Genomic DNA, 12410 nt, shown 5'->3' with positions numbered 1-12410 from the left:
CATTACAAGCATATTCATTGTCTCAGTAACTCTTAATATGCTGTAGATTCTGGTCGAGGTTTGCCATAGCCAAGAACAGCATCAATTAAGCTTATGATCATAGCAGTGCTGCTATGTTACTGTAAGGTTTACTTCTCTTCTAGGAGGCAACTTCTACTGGGCATGTGAAGAACCACTTGTAGTTTTCATCATATTCATTCTTAGATTTCTTTCTCTATTGCCATGGTTTTACAAAACTTAATTATTGATGGTATAAATGCATCTCATCAGACCATCTAACGTTAGACAAATGTATTATTCAATATTTTAAAACAGCAGAAGTTAGGTGCAGTCTAGGGCCAGTTGGAGTAAAATTGCCTTAAAGACAGCTGTGAAAAGCACAAATCTTTTAAGATGAATGCCTTAGTGAGTGAGCGAGACATTGCCTAAGTGCAAGCTATCAATTCCTTTTTCCAATTATTATTTCTTTCTCGGTCTTTATGAATGGCAATCATCCATGTTAGGTGGTGGATACCCTCTGTCGCATATAATTGACATAACTTGGAATTTGAAGCATTAATAATGGCTGGACTACTCCTTTTAAGAGTTGAAGCATTAAAGGCAATCATCTACTTGGCTTGCACTCTCTTCTCCTTAATTTGTCGCTTCCATGTTATTACAGTCAGACCTTCTAAGAATTGATAGTGAGAGTTGATTTTGGTGCTATCAGAATCCATCTTTGTAATTTTTAATACTTTGTTAGGCATCCTATTTGGTAGAATTATATTTCTTTTATTTCAGTAAAATCATTGTAGCAAACAGTTTGGCCAAGAATAGAAATAGGATTAATAAGCACCAACATAAGAGAGCCTTCTACTCCAATCAACAAATGCATTGGACAAAATAAACCCAATCCTAAGAGCATGGATCCACGTACACAAAAGAGATTATATGTTCTATAATGATCATTTTTCTTATTTAACTTTATAAATTATATATCTCAAAAATTATTTAAATAAAAATATCAAAGATGAGTCGAACCCACAATGAGTGAAGGATCCAAACTATTAGAGTGATTATATTGATATTTTTGAGTGGTGGTAAGGGACACGGAAAGGAGCGTGACTATCTAAAAGTAATTACACTTTAACTGATTTGTTATGTTATCTTCAATTAATATTTTTTTTAGAATTCAATTTTAGATAATTATTTAGAAAATATTTTTTTTTTCATGTAAATTTCATACTTGCAATCAAACGCATTTTAAGTATGTGTAATTTTTAAGATTAATTAGGACACCATTGTCATTTTATTAACATATAAATTTTCCATTTTAATTAAAAATAATATGTATGGATGAAAAATAAAATTAATTAATCCATAGCATTTAGAAATGAGCGAGCAGGGATTTCGATCACCCAGCAGCTTCACTTCACAACATGTAAAAACCAGAACAAAGCCAAGTTACCATAACAGAATGGTTATCCGACAAAGCGGCTCTTAGAACAACACTCGAATGGTAAACTCTATTAACTCCCGAGAGCTGATCCCTCCAAACCCACGTTGTGAATGCATATATATTTGTGCTCTTATGTTTTTCATGCAATACTTTTTTCCTTTTATGCTGTAGTGGGCGTGACCCACTTCGCCATGCTCCAGCTTTGCGAGTCTCAAGAAAGGGTTATTTTATATGTATTTTTATTTTTATTTTGTAAAAAATATTTTCAGTGAGAGTTACCCTTTGTGTTGCTATAGTGATTGAGGTCAAAATGTTTATTTCTGTTTTTGCAAGTTCTGATATGGTATGCTTACCAAGAGATTTTTATTGGATGTGGTTCAGAAAAATGGTTTCTTTAACTATTTAATGGTTTATTATGCTTACAAATTGTTCGATAAAATGATGAAGTGAAGAGTATTAGTTACTACCCGTTTCTTGATTCAAATAATTGTTTGTTCATTCTTCATTGATTTGAATTTCTATTTTATTTGATCCTTTAGCAATGAGCTCTGTGGTTTATTAACGTTGTGTATAATATTAATGTCGTAACTCTACACTTAAGTTTGTACTTTTAGCTTCTTTGATCGTGAATTAAGAAGTCATTTTGTGTACAACTTTACTCGGATTCCAACCTGATCTACAAAAGGTGGAAATCTGACCTTTGTAAGCACCCACGGAGTTATCTGTGCATCATTATCCATTTTATCCTTTGCACCCACCCTCTCCTATCATGGCCATCTCCCGTACACAACCCAGATCCATGTCATATCCGGATAAGCTGATCTTATCTACACTGGCTCTAGCCTTTGTTAGTAATTGATCTAGTATTATAAGTGGGTAGATGATCTATTTGCATGATACAACATGTTTACATTCTTTTCTTTCGGCATTTTACATTTGGATTTTGCTTTTATATTCTATCAATGGGGGGTGCAAATACTGAAAAAGTAGGCAGCAAAGAGTAGAATTGACATTTAAAAATGTTAAATCTTGCTAATTTTCTTTTGAATTGGAATATATGGGGGGCTTCCTAAAGGAGTGAATGAAAGTTTTTTTCTTTTTCCTTCCTCGTTTCTTATAACTCCTATGGGCTTACTAGCATCACTTTATCAGTTATTGAAACCGAACTAACTGGATTTGTTTGGTGACAAGTTTGCTATAGCCGTACCAAATAATGTGCTGGGTGAACTTGGAAATACAAAAGCTTTGGAAGGTTGCTAATTAGTTTGCTGACCTAGTCAAGAAAGCTAATGCTGTCTCTGTTCTTGGGACAAAACTCACTAGTATCAACCATAGTTATTAAATCGATATTCGAATTGAGAATCGAAATCCTTATTTTAAGAATCGTGAATCGAGAATCGAATCGAATCGAATTGTAAGATTCGGTACACATTCTCAATTTTAACTATAAATAATATATATCCATGGAAAATAAATAATGTGCCCACCATGATCAATTCTTTTAAATATAAATAGATAAATAAACTTCTAAATATATTTGCTAAGTTTAAAATTATACCAAAAGGCAAAAGTATATTCATGTTGCCTTTAAATTCAAATTGCACCAAACCAAACCACTTTCAAAATAACAAGCTAGAAAGAAAAAAAAAAACCTACAACTGTAAGGTTACTAATAAACTCCATAGTCTATAATCTTCACTAGTTATCAATCATCTTCATCATCTTCTTTGTTTTCAAAGATAGCCAAATCGAACGAATATTTGATTAAAGCGCACACGCAGACGAAGTCGCACGAATCGGATGAATCGTGCTATTCATGCGATTCACGATCAATTCGTCTGGTTCATAGTTGATTCTAAGGGATTTTCGATTCACCCTATAAATTCGACTCGATTTCAATATGAATCGAGTCAAATCGTACGATTCGAATCGTAAATCGTACGATTCTAAGGGATTTTAGATTCACCCTATAGATTCGACTCGATTTCTATATGAATAGAGTCGAATCATACGATTCAAATTGTGAATCGTAAGATTCTAACAACAGTGGTATCAACAAAGCAAATGTTGGATGGAAAAATATGTCTTAATGAGATTGGGGGACACAAATTCAGCTGGGTAATATAAACTAGGAATGTAAGTTGAACTCTTTATTAATTTATATTACTCGTTATCGTATATAATTTGCAGTTCTTATTTTGTATGTATTTATTTATTTATATTTTTACTCAGTTGCTTTATTTTTTTCTCTTGGCATACGCGCTAAGGTTTTTTTTTCCTCATTGAATTGTGACATTGTAATTGGGCATCATGAACTGCAAAGTTCTAAACTACCAATACCAATTTAATATGGTGTTTAGTTTATTCAATATATGCCTAATTATTGTTAGAAAGAACATGAAGCTTTCTATTTCTTTCTAACTTTCGGTTTCCTCTTATGTAATTAACATACAACTAGTGTCCTCCTTTGGTTATCATCTATTCTTCAGTTGATGTTTTTTTTTGAATATGTCATGTGCTGCTGGTTGTCTGAGCATTGCCCATCAACTGCTTAGTCACATTTTTTTTCTGCGTGCTTGTTATCTATGTTCAGAACCTGACATAATTTACTTCACTGTCATTTCAGCATTGCCAATATCAACTCTGTTTCCATTCCTTTACTTCATGGTGAGTGTACGCATGCAATACCCGTTTGCCACCTATAAAGTATAAACCCACCTAGTGGGATTAAGGCTTGCGGTTGCCATTGTTTGCCACATATAAGCAATGACCTCCTAATTATCTGTTTGATTTATAAGATGAACTGAAAATGTTCAGTTCTTCATTTTATGAATTTCCTCATTGTAAAGTTCTTGTGTAATGTACCTTTCTTTTTGTGATAGATCAGCTTTCTTGTTGTCATCTAGTTTTTTTATTTTTTCCATCTTAGATTGAATAGGACCATTATTTATTGCTGGGTTCAAGTTGGCATACAAAATGAATGCAAATTACAATTCCTTGTTAATATCTTTTGACTTGGATCTATGTTAAAGATCACCCCCATATTTTTTGTGTACAGTTCTCTCTCCCTCTGCAACACCCTAGATTTGGTGCCAGAACTGACACTTTGTAACTGGAGATACCTCCAGTGAAGAATGTGGAACTTATTCAATATTAAATACTGTCATGTTGAAGATAAATATTAAAGCTGTAAAATGTCACGCCCCAATTCCGGAGGCCGTGACCGGCACTATCCCCTGATAAGAAAAAGAAAACGAAAATTTGACTGGGATACATTGGTGATGATGTGGAATTTGTGGCTGCAAAAAGAACTTTGATTGACGATTAAAAAGCAGAGTTCTTAGTTAAATTCTCCAGCTTTATAATACAAAAGGGATTGTCATATTCTGTTTAGTGTAGTTCACCTGAGAACAATTATCAGAGAATTATTCAAATAATTGGACAACCTGTAGCAATTTACTTAGGATAAATCCATCATCAACAACAATTTGATTGCAGTACTAGTATTGAGTTTGCATTTCAGTCAAATAGGCATGGCTCTGACTAAAAGCTGACTGTAGCTAAGTGAAGATCGTATGCCAAAGTAGTTCATTAGAAGCTTACTCTCATGAGTAGGTTGCTGGAGTGAGCACAAGATAGTATCTCTCAGAAGTTGCTCTAATAAGACTAAAACAGACTCCCACCAATCTAGCTACTTTGGGTTGTTCTCTCCAAGATTTGGACTTCAACCTATTCCAGAGATCCACCTAGGGCACCATTGAGTTGAAGATATGGTTTAGTATATGTGTTCTGGAAAGAGTCTAACAAAGTTCTACTATATTCACATCACTTTGTGAGGTCATAGACTACTCAATACTGTGTGTTCACTCAAATTGCTCTCTGAAGTTCCCTGGTGGAAATTTAACAACTTCCTCATGAATAAGGTCATGGATTCGTCTAAGGTGGTCATTGAGGGTAGCGTGTGGTTCATCCTCATGATGAATGTTACTATTTTTGCCAACAAGAAAGGGTGCATGGACAAGGTGAAGGGATGCACAGCTTTTAACTGGGTAAACCTTTACTTGCTAGGACATTTTACATTGCCGTATTTCTTAAATTCCTATATAATTTTGACTCCAAATGTAAAGGTAGGTAAGTTTATGAGTATGAACTTTTTGGACTTAATAATAACCATACATGAGATAAAGATAAGCTGGCCTTAGAACGATGTACTGTCAAATGCCTTGCAATTTTCAAGATATAATATGCCTTGCAATTAGCTCCGATAGACCAAGTGAAGTTAGCTATGGTTGTAATCAAATTTGGTGAAAGTAATTCTTAAAACACCAAGATGCATTAACACGATGCACAAACTCTGCTGCTGATGTTCGCTTCTACAACAAATTTGTTTTCCCTTCCTTCTTTGTGTTTTTAAATGCTATTGCTTCTGAAGCCCATATTTGAGTACGGTTTGCGCATCCAAGTGCAGGTGACCAGATGATCTTCTTCATCCTCATTGTAATTGAAGCAATAGGAGTGGTCATGACATTCAAACCATTTCTGGTTGAACGCCAGGAGTAAGGAAAGAGACAAAGCTCGAGCAACCTTCATAACCAGGTCGGAAAAGTATGCTCAGAGCTATTTTTCTGCAAATTGATCCATTGTTGGACCCAATGCAGGGACTGGAACCAACAGAATCCTTCCATTTTTTGATTAAGAACATTGTACCCTGTAACTATTGCTATACTGAATATACTCCTTGATTGTTGTTAAAAACTCTCAGAATGCTTACTGATCAGAAGTTTGGCTCCTGGTAAAGTTGCTTCCAACGCAATTTCTGTGGTACTGTTAGATTGATTTGCTTTTATGTTGCAATTGCTAATTCGTGGCATAGAGACAGCTTGGGAGAAGTGCCATATTTGCAATACAACTAGTCTCCTTAGCCCTTAAATTTTGGATACCATACTTGAATAAAGAATTATTCTAGATTTTTATTTTTTTATTTTTTATGATCTAGTATATAAAATGATCTTTCCTTCATTCAACATGGTAACACCAAATGATGGAAAGGTCAAATAAAAGGTATGAACAGGTTGACTCTTTATTAACAAGAGTGGTGTTCTCTTATAGTGTGGTTGATACAAATGAAATCACAACTAATTTATTGTGAAGGTATTATAAATGAAACTAGAGCTAGTAGTTGGCGTTTCTCTTAGAAGAAAAAGTGTAAAAGATAGAGAGAAATCGGGAGTTATAATGTTATGACATGTGACATAAGTGATTTTTATCTAACGTACGTTTTTAGATAAAAGTTCATATTATAATTGATATTATTTGTATGTATACCTTAGTAATACGTAACATAGAGTAAATTAGGTTAGTAGCACCAATCCGTGTAAGATAAGTTAGGTTTTTATCAATTCAGCCCAAAAAAAAAATAGTAGCATTATTTTTCCTTTCGATTATGCCAAAAAGAAAAAAGAAAAAAAAAAAAAGGGATAACAAAAGGTAAGAAAAGTAAACTAGAGAAAAAGAAAGTTTTATCCTAAATTTGTTCAAGATATAAGTTTGCCTTCTCTTTTGTCATTGTGAATATGGGTTATAAGTTTATAAGTTTCGAATTCTATGTCAAAACGATATTAGTAATACTATGTCTTCTTGAAACTATGTGAAGTTTTTTTTACTTTGGATTAAAAAATATATTTTGAATGTACAACATCTTTATTTTGTGAGGATTAAAAGATAGTTATTTTTTATACATTTTATCTTTATTTTAAATAATTACTCCAAAATTTGTATGGCTTAAAGGACAATTTTTAATTTTGAAAAGAAATATGTTAAAAATGGCCTGTTTTGACTTCTCTTTTGGGTCATTGTGATTTTGCCTCTAAGTTTAGGGTTTTAAATTCTGTGTTCTTTTATTATTATTTTTTAAATACTTTTACAACTCAATCTTCAACCTTCCAATCATAAAAAAATGCCAATATGGAGAGACATATCAACAATTGATATATTTTAAAATATCATCCAATAATATTATATTTTTCTTTTTGATTACTCATCACTTGTCTTTTTAAAATAAAAATTAAAACCCACAAGTTACATGTTTAAGGGGGTAAATATTGAACTTTATGACAGCATTTATATTTCACAAATTATATTAACAAAAAAAATATCAATTAAAATAACTCATGATTATAACAATATCAGTGTTCTATTTTATTTAACAATTAAACATATATATATATATATTTATTTTTTAAGATACAAGACAAAGGGACAATAGAGAGACAGAGAAACAAATATATATGACGTTTTGAGAAACTGTTAGGAGTGGTGAGTTCTGATACAGACATTCTAACCAAACACTCATCATCACACATCAAACAATTCAACTTTCATTTTCTGCTTCTGGGGGCAATTTAACAGTATTTTTTGGGTATTGGGGGCACTCTTTCTGGATTTATTTCTGTGTTACATCACACCCATCACAGTACTCTTCTTTCTTATTTTTTTATTACACTCACTTATTATTACAGTGTGTCCTGCTTTATTCGTGCACTGATCACTGCTGGGTTAATTACACCAATAATAACCCAATTTTACATTATATTATTATTTGATTACTGAACTTTGAAATGTTACCTGTTAGTCACTGATATTTCAAAACGATTACTGCTTAGTCACTGAACTTTGAAATGTTACTTGTTAGTCACTGATATTTCAAAACTGTTACTGCTTAGTTATTGAACTTTAAAATGTTATCTATTAGTCAATGATATTTCAAAACTGTTATACTGAACTTTAAAATATTACATGTTAATCACTAATATTTCAAAACTATTTCTCATTCGTCACTCGTAAACTTAAAATTCAGTGACTATCGAGTGACGGGTGAAAAACGATTTTGAAATATCAATGACTAGCAAGTAATATTTTAAAGTTTAGTGTAACAGTTTTGAAATATCAGTGACTAATAAGTATTATTTTAAAGTTCAGTGACTAAATAATAATAATTTTGAAATATTAGTGACTAATAAGTAATATTTCAAAGTTCAGTGATTAAGCAGTAACCGTTTTCAAATATCAGTGACTAATAAGTAACATTTCAAAGTTCAATGACCAAACAGTAAAAGAATGTAAAGCTGAGTTATTATTGATGTAATTAACCGATCACTGCCTGTATCCAAAGAAATACCGTAGAGTAATGCATATTCTCCTTCTGTTTGAGCCGTCCAAACCTGCAGAGTGTCAAACATCACCACCTCATCAGAGAGAGAGGAAGGGAGAGAGGGGTCCAAGAAGTTAGGCAGGGATGTATTGCTAGGCAAGGAAAGTTGTCAAAGATCAATTGTCTATTGATCATTTTAATCCCAGCACGCGAACGCCCCTTCTGGCAAGACTTTTATATGCTTAATAGATCTGTTTCATTGTATAAATGTGTAGTAAATTGATTATGTTGAATTGGGTTTTAACTGTAATTGTTTAAAATATTTAAAATTGTTTAATTTATTAAAATATTCAAATTAGATTTGTATCTTCTATTAACGTGAGTTAAGTTAAATTGAAATATATCAAACATTTTTTTATTACATTTGGTTATGAGTGTAACTCAATTCAAACTCAATGTCAAATGAGACCTAAATACATGTAAATACTTAAATATTAATTGTGTAAATGAATAAGGTCAAACTATGACATTTGCTTGTGTTGATAGCATGTTGGTTTATTAATCACCATTTAATAAAAAACCTATTCTTGCATAGAAAGGGTGATTTTATTTTCGTATTATTCTTTTTAATCTCAACATATTACACATAAGACTGGCAAAAAATATTATTCAACACCCTTTTTCCTAAAAGAATAATTACTTACATATTATGGGAAGAATTGTATCGCAATAATGGTAGTTTTTTTTGGTTAAAGAACCCCCAACAAGTGAAATGTTAGTGAAAAAGTTTTACATAAATGACTTTCAAGATTGGCTTGGTGGTACAGACTTATAGTGCTCAAATTTTTTTCAAAGTTAAGGAGACAATTGATTGTTTGTCGCTCTCAAGACTATATATGTGGCTCAACCACTATACATCATAGACGCCACTACCCTTGAAGATGACCCTCATTTGGATTTTTTAATTTATATGTAAAAATAAACCACCCCTCTAATTTTTAAATATGAATATACCATATATATTCTGTATATGTAGAGAATATAAATATTTAGTCTTTGTCACGTATTGTGAGAATTTTATCCTCAAATAATCCATTAACATATTCTAAATGATGATTTGTTGTATTTTCTTCAGTTCATGTGTAAACTAAACCTTTTATACCTCTCAAACAGTGATTAACAAGAAAAAAAGGTATAACTGATAAAAAAAATTGACAATAATAATAGTAATAATAATAAACAGGTTTAAGATCTCTACAACTCCCCTTCTGTTTTTTCCTACTCTTCCAATGAACGATGGGAGGAAACAATCAACGGCCGCAACCTTTAACATTAGTATATATATGCCACTATTTTTTAAGTGGTTTAATATTTACAATGTCACATCATCATCTGTAATGATTTCTACTGAGGAAATTAATTTAATACAATAAGAAAAAAGGGAAAGAAAATCAAATAAGCAAGCCAAGAGTACAGACATCTACTTGGGCGTCCACTAGTGATATAGACACATCCATACAGAATTTAAAGCCCTTCAAAAACATTCACCATATATATATGTACAAAGAATTTACTCCCTGATCTCTTGTTGAAGAATCTTAGCCTAGTTTTCAATCCTGCAAGTCCGCAACAAACTTAATTTTCAAATGGGATAATTCATTCTTATGTTAATGAAGTCTTAATGGGATATCAAATATCAAAGAGAAGCTGCAATTAGTCAAGTGTATTAATGGTTCAAATGCCCCGGCCAGTTAGTCAATAAGGGGGCAAGTAGAAAGTAGGTAGAAGTAATAGTGATTTTTATGGATTTTGGACATAATTAATCATTCTTGTGTTGAATTAAATGGTCAAGAATTTCAAGTGTACTGTTGTGATGGAAGAACATCCGTGGAGGGGTGCAGTTGAGATTCATGGAAAATGAAACACATTTATGTGTGTGGCAATCTGTTTACATTCAAATACAATACGTTAGGAATTACTTAATTATTCACAATATCCCAATTGATGAAAAATAGCGAAAGGCCAAATGCAGATATTGATATATATTTAGATGGAAGCAAACCTATGGCATAAGCTCTCGAGGAAGTACTATACATGTGTGAAATTAAATTAATATCAGATCATTAAAACTTAATTAAGGTTTGAAGTTTGAGCATTTAGTGTGCATTTAGTTAGTGTTCTTGTTCGCTTGTGATCGCTCTTATATAAAATTTTCAAATTTAAAGGTAAGCATAAAAGTTACAACATTACTTGAAAGGGTTCTACAAGAAGTTTTTAAAAACATTTTGATTGATCTTTTGTGCTAACCTTCATATATCTCAAATAACTAGTGTATTTCTCATCGGGTTCAATGAAAATATTTTGTATTTTAGTTTTCTTTTTTATCAATTGGAAGACAAAAAGATACATTTTGAGAGTATAAAAATCAGATCCCCAAGACACGAGGAGGGATCTCAAAAGCACCAACCACGTTAAGGCAGAAATCCTGTCACTTGAAACCCTAGCATCTTCACTTCTCACCTCAAAATAAAAAACACAAGCATTAAAGAAAAGAAGAACGCAGAGAACAACTAATCAAAGCAAACCCAGAACAGAACACGACAGATAAAGAAAAAAAAAAAGATCTGTATATATGCAGCACGATTACCAAGAATAGCAGCAGCAGCAGCAGCAGTCCGGGGAAGAAGAGACAAGCCTCAGCACCAGGCAGCAGAAAGAAAGCACAGAAACCCTCCCTATCTATCTATCTATCTATATCTAGGGTTTTGAAGTAATTAAAGAGGAAACCCTAATGGAAGGGTTTGGTTTTGAAGAAATTAAAGAGGAAACCCTAATGGAAGGGTTTGGTTTTGAAGTAATTAAAGAGGAAACCCTAATGGATGGGTTCACTTTTTCTGTTTTTTGCAGAAGCAGCAACTAGCAAATCAGAGAAGAAGGGGAATTGGGCCTTTGTTGGGTTTCCATGCTACCATGGACAGGTGAAGTTGCCACATGATCTGTTCTTTCCTGTTGAAGGAAAGCTCAGATCATGCTGGCAGCTTCAACTGCCGATCGATGGTGCACGATATTAAGCTTATCTACACCCTCTCCTTGCTCGCTCTAATTTGTAGCCTACATATATACTGCTGCTTCCTCATATTCATATATGTTGGTGGTGGTTCTGTCGCTGCTGTTGTCAGTTTGAGGCTGCTGCAGCTTCCATAGATAAGAAGCAACTAACGAGAGGATATAAATAGAGAGCTAGGTAGGAATGCCTCAGTTTCTTTATCTGCTCCTTCCAATATACTACTTTTGCTACGTCCAGTCATATCAATTTATTAATTTCTTCAATGCTATATTATATATAATGATGGTATATATAGATATATATATATTGCATATAAGACAGTATGATATATATATAGATATATATATATTGTGTCATGGTGCTTGAAACGTAAGGTACCTGAATTTCTAGCTAACTGCGCGCGCGCGCGCGCACACATATAAATTATGAAAAAATATTTGATTGAGAAATACTCGAAGATTAAGGTCTGCAACAAATTAAATGTTCAATCACAAAAATTAATCCAATTTTTCTTTTCCTTAATTATCTCCATTTTTATCCACAGTCTGTTAATAGGTAGTAAAAATAATTTTACTAAGCAAGCCGCGATGAAACTTAATTGAGCCAATATTTCAAGAGTACTTTTGGGTTTCTTTTTTTTTTCCCCAACAAATAGATATGTAATTAAATAGGGTACAGTCCATATACGTACAGATTATAGAGTACTGTTGCTCAACAAACACGATCTGTGAAGTCAAAATTTTGATCTCACTTTG

The 12410-nt window shown here is 32.6% G+C and overlaps 2 long non-coding RNA genes across 2 annotated transcripts; one reads left to right on the top strand and one right to left on the bottom strand.

The window, feature by feature from the left end:
• Positions 1-1386: 1386 nt before the first annotated feature.
• LOC127801130 (uncharacterized) lies at positions 1387-6408 on the top strand. The gene is made up of 3 exons (XR_008022960.1): positions 1387-1498; positions 4065-4105; positions 5907-6408. It is a non-coding gene; the product is annotated as an uncharacterized LOC127801130 (long non-coding RNA).
• A 3483-nt stretch (positions 6409-9891) lies between these two features.
• Positions 9892-11865, bottom strand: LOC127801149 (uncharacterized). The gene is made up of 2 exons (XR_008022965.1): positions 11236-11865; positions 9892-11100 (listed from the first exon to the last, which is right to left on the bottom strand). It is a non-coding gene; the product is annotated as an uncharacterized LOC127801149 (long non-coding RNA).
• Positions 11866-12410: the final 545 nt, after the last annotated feature.

Source organism: Diospyros lotus, chromosome 5 (assembly GCF_014633365.1).
Source record: "Diospyros lotus cultivar Yz01 chromosome 5, ASM1463336v1, whole genome shotgun sequence".
Classification (NCBI taxonomy): Eukaryota; Viridiplantae; Streptophyta; class Magnoliopsida; order Ericales; family Ebenaceae; genus Diospyros; species Diospyros lotus.
Note: the sequence above shows the minus strand (reverse complement) of the source record. Positions and strands in the feature narration are given on the sequence as shown.